General features: G+C 34.5%; 1 pseudogene; it reads right to left on the minus strand.

The window, feature by feature from the left end:
* Positions 1-3,529: 3,529 nt before the first annotated feature.
* LOC125922933 (thymosin beta-4-like) lies at positions 3,530-3,648 on the minus strand (annotated as a pseudogene).
* Between the last annotated feature and the right edge of the window lie 708 nt (positions 3,649-4,356).

Here is a 4,356-nt window from a genome sequence, read left to right on the forward strand (position 1 = left end):
GAGCACAGGTGAGTAAGTGTGCATGAGCAGGGGAGGGGAAGAGACAGAGAGAGAGAGAGAGAGAGAGAGAGAGAGAGAGAGAGAGTGAGTGTCCCAGGCAGGCTCCACACTCTGTGCTGATCCTGAGGTGGGGCTCTGTCTCTTGACTGGGGGATCATGACCTGATCCAAAATGAAGAGTTGGACACCTAACTGACTGAGCCACCCAGGCGCCCTTCCGTTAGAGTTTTAAATCATACTAGAAACTATAATTCTGGCTGGGAAAGAGAAATTATAACAGATTTCTTCTTCTGAATGACACTTAAATATTTATTTAAATGACCTACTATATGTTTTGATACAAAGTAAAATATGTAACATGAATAGGACAAATGAACAGGTAAAGTACATTTAGTGTAACACTTGATTATATTTACCAAGTGTCTTCTGCATCTAGGTCTCAGGTCTGGAAAGACTGGCAGTAATCTACTAAAACTGATACTAACGAAGTACCAATACAGTCAATTCTCAAAATATTACTTTCTAACCATTTTGTTGAAGAAACTAAAACCTATCTTTATCCTGCGTTTTGTTACTCTATCTTGACTTCCTCTTCTGATCATATTCTGACTCATGCTACACAGTGTTATATCTGCAGATATATACTTAGCACTCACACACACACAAACATAGTAGGACACAGAATTTAGGTGAAAGAAAGGGAATTTGAAGGAGGAACAAGATGATAAATAGAGGCCAAATCTTCAGCATTAAGCAAAACCCAAATCTTCAGCATTAAGCAAAAGAATCAAGAATCAAGAATCAAGAATAAAAAAGAATGGAAGTATGCTAATGAAGGATTAGGTAATGATTGAATGCACATAAGTAAATGAGAATAAGCAAGTAATAAAAATAGAGTAACTGAAAACAAAGAGGAGAATAATACTCCTGCAAACTATGAAACAAAAGTACAAGCACAAAAATGTATAATGGTTTAAAAAATACAGAAAGGGGCAGTGACTGGTCTTGAAACTGCCATGATCACACTAATGCTAAATTGCATTTTTCTGAATTTTTGTTTTTGAAACCTCTCTTCACCTAACCTATTTATGATGAGAATAAATCTGCATGTTATTGAATTTATAAATCTAAGACAGTCTTGAACATATTTATAGGTGGCCAACAGTTAAATAGGAAAGTATTTGTTTTATGTAATTTTATGCTTAGTTTTTGGTTCTTTTCATGTTTTTAGTTTTCTTTTTTAATTAAGAAATTTATATTTTATTATTAAAATACTTCCTGGGTTCAGAGTGGTTGGGTCAAGTTGTTGTTTTTGTTTTTGTTTTTTTTGGGGGGGTGATTAAGTCCTATAAATAATATACTGTTTAAATTTGAAGAATTTTTTTTAATTTTTAAAATGTTTATTTATTTTTGAGAGACAGAGAGAGCATGAGCAGTGGAGGGGCAGAGAGAGGGAGGGAAACACAGAATCTGAAACAGGCTCCAGGCTCTGAGCTGTCAGCACAGAGCCCGATGTGGGCCCCGAACTTAGAATATGACATCATGACCTGAGCCAAAGTCGGAAGCCTAACTGACTGAACGACCCAGGCTCCCCTAAGTTTGAAAAATTTAGAGACGCATCATAATATTCTTGTTTCATACTATTTTTTTGTGTGTGTGAAAACAGAAAATGTTTTATTTGTCATGATGGGGGAAATGGAGATGTAAATTTCTATCTGTATAATATAGCGGCATGCTAGATGACATGGCTTATCTATGTTTTTGGATGGTTTTATATAATCAGCATCCTCAGAAATTTAGTATTTGAAGAGTTATTTTTAGAAGTCATCTGCCACTTGATAATTAATACATATTAAGTTCTCAGAATATTTGATGGGATAGTACAATTGAATTCATAGTTGAATTCAGTACTTAAACTGAAGATCTACCTAAGCCCCAACCTAGAAGAAATGATCTGGAGAGCATTGTTTTTCATACTTATTGATCTAGTCAGGGGAAAATAAGTACATGGATCAGAAAATAAAGCTATCTGGATATTCATTCTTATGGAATTTTTATGTTACAATCTGGTGATCTGATGAAATGCCTTCCCAGTTAGATATATTTATGCAATTAGTGTTGGTCATTTTGAATTATACCAATTTGAGTTTATCACTTCAGTCATCATGTTTTCAAAAATTAAGCAGCCAAGTCACAAAAGGTGACTTGGTTTGTCCAGGGTTACACAGCAAGCCAGTGGAAATACCACTGATCTCCTTTATGGTATTTGCTAGGTTTTTATGTGACACCTCAATGCCTAATTATTGGGCTGTAATTTTCGTTTCAATAAAGACCATCAGCATGTTATTTGTATTTGTAATAATACAATCATATGCAATTCCACATCTTTTTAAAACATGTTATGATTTCTTAATTGTTTTCACTGAGTGTTAACCATACTTGACCTTAGCCAACAAGTGAAGAAGGGGTTATTTTCACTGATTTTATTTAAGGGTCACTCTTTACTGATGGTGAACAGCAATTTTAGCAAATAATCTATTGATCAGCATAGGGTATATTAATCTTAGTAAGTAATGTCCCTTATGCATGCATTCTAGGAAACTTTTTTCACACAGGCCAGATGTTTTGATCTTGTCCTAGATGTTGTGGTGTGGTTAGTTTTGTAGTCTGTAGTTCACTGATTACTGTGTGTGTTAAGCTCCCTATTGATATTTTAGCTTAAAAAAAATATAAATATTTTGCACCAGGGATGATAAATTACACCTTATAAAAACAATTACTGGGGTGCCTGGATGGCTCAGTTGGTTGAGTGTCCAGCTCAGGTCATGATGCCAGGGTTGTGAGGTTGGGCCCTGTGTCAGACTCTGTGCTGAGCATGGAGCCTGCCTAAGACTCTGTCTCTCCCTCTCCTTATGTCCCTTCCCCCTCTTGCACTCTTTCTCTCTCTCTAAAACAAAAAATAATAAAAAATTAAAACATTTAAAAAAGAAAAAAATCGTAGAATAAGCCTGATTAAATAAGCTTCCAAATCTCTACATTGAATAAGTTTTAATTCTTAAAATTTATTCATTTTCTCTGAAGTCCAACTTGTAAGAATTATTACAGTTTTCTGTATGTTTTTTTTTCAGATTTTAAAACTATTTTCATATTTAAACATTGTGCATTCCAGAGATTAAAATCGTTTGAATAACAACAAAAAATAACACTCTGAGTAAACTGCATTTTGTAGCCTACAGAACACGTTGGACCAACTTGGTTTTTACTCTAGATTTCACTGTCCTCCCACCGAGCTTCTTCCTTCACCAACATGCAAGTTCTTTTCCTTCCCTGCTGGCCAGACAGGCAGGTGGTAGAGGCTGGCATGGCCTTTGTTGGCAGTACTTCTCGATTCTTTGATGTGAAAAGGGGCAGCACAGTCATTTAAACTTGATCCAACCTCTCTGCATCTTACAAAGTTAAACAGCTAAAAGAAGTAAAATAAGGCAGTGCTTTTGTGGGATGTACAGTGCATATTGGTGGTGCATGCTTTATTATGATTTGCCTGGTTGCTTCTCCTGTTCTGTCACTTCTTTTGAAGGTCGTAGAATTTTATCCTGTGTTTCTGTCTTCTTCAGTTCTCAATCTCAGCCATGTTGGATGTTTCAGACATGGTTGTAGAGGAATAGAGTGAGGTAGGTGAGCGAGTGAAGTCTGGTCTGTGCAGTGGCCTCCACCAAGTGCCTGGCTTCTATAATCATATGTAATCTCAATGACATTTATTGTGACTTGATGTAAGTAGCATTTGCAATACTTAATTAACATAAATTTGTGTCAATTAGTATACTTCTTTCCACATAAGTTCTGTTTAATAGCCATGCAATTTTATAAAATTTATATTTTGCATTTGTTTACTGTTACTTTTTGACTTCTTCCCAGTAGTTTACTTTCCAGTTGTTTATTCTTAGTGTTCAGTGGTAATGAAAGGTAATTCATATTTCATTCTGTTAGTGATACATTTTGACAAAATACAATCTCTGACCTAAATTAAAATTACAGAATGTTTTTAAGTTCTGAATTAAATGAACTTGCCCAATATTTTCTTTAAAATAGTTTGTGTAGAATATAGTATTTTCTCTAATAATTAATAAAAAAGTAGCTTGAATGCCCACATATTTTGTTGGTATACTCACTAGTAACAGGGATGTTTTTGCAATAACAAAAAACAATTAATGTTTTTCAAGAAATCATTAAAAGGAAATAAGATGATCTCTGCCTTGTAGGAACTCAGAAAATAGTAGGAGGACAGCTTTTGACCAATTCATCTATTTAATTAGTACCTTGAAAAAATGAAGATGTATAATAAAATAATAGTTTTGTA

The sequence above is a fragment of the Panthera uncia genome, chromosome B1 (genome assembly GCF_023721935.1).
Source record: "Panthera uncia isolate 11264 chromosome B1, Puncia_PCG_1.0, whole genome shotgun sequence".
NCBI lineage: Eukaryota > Metazoa > Chordata > Mammalia > Carnivora > Felidae > Panthera > Panthera uncia.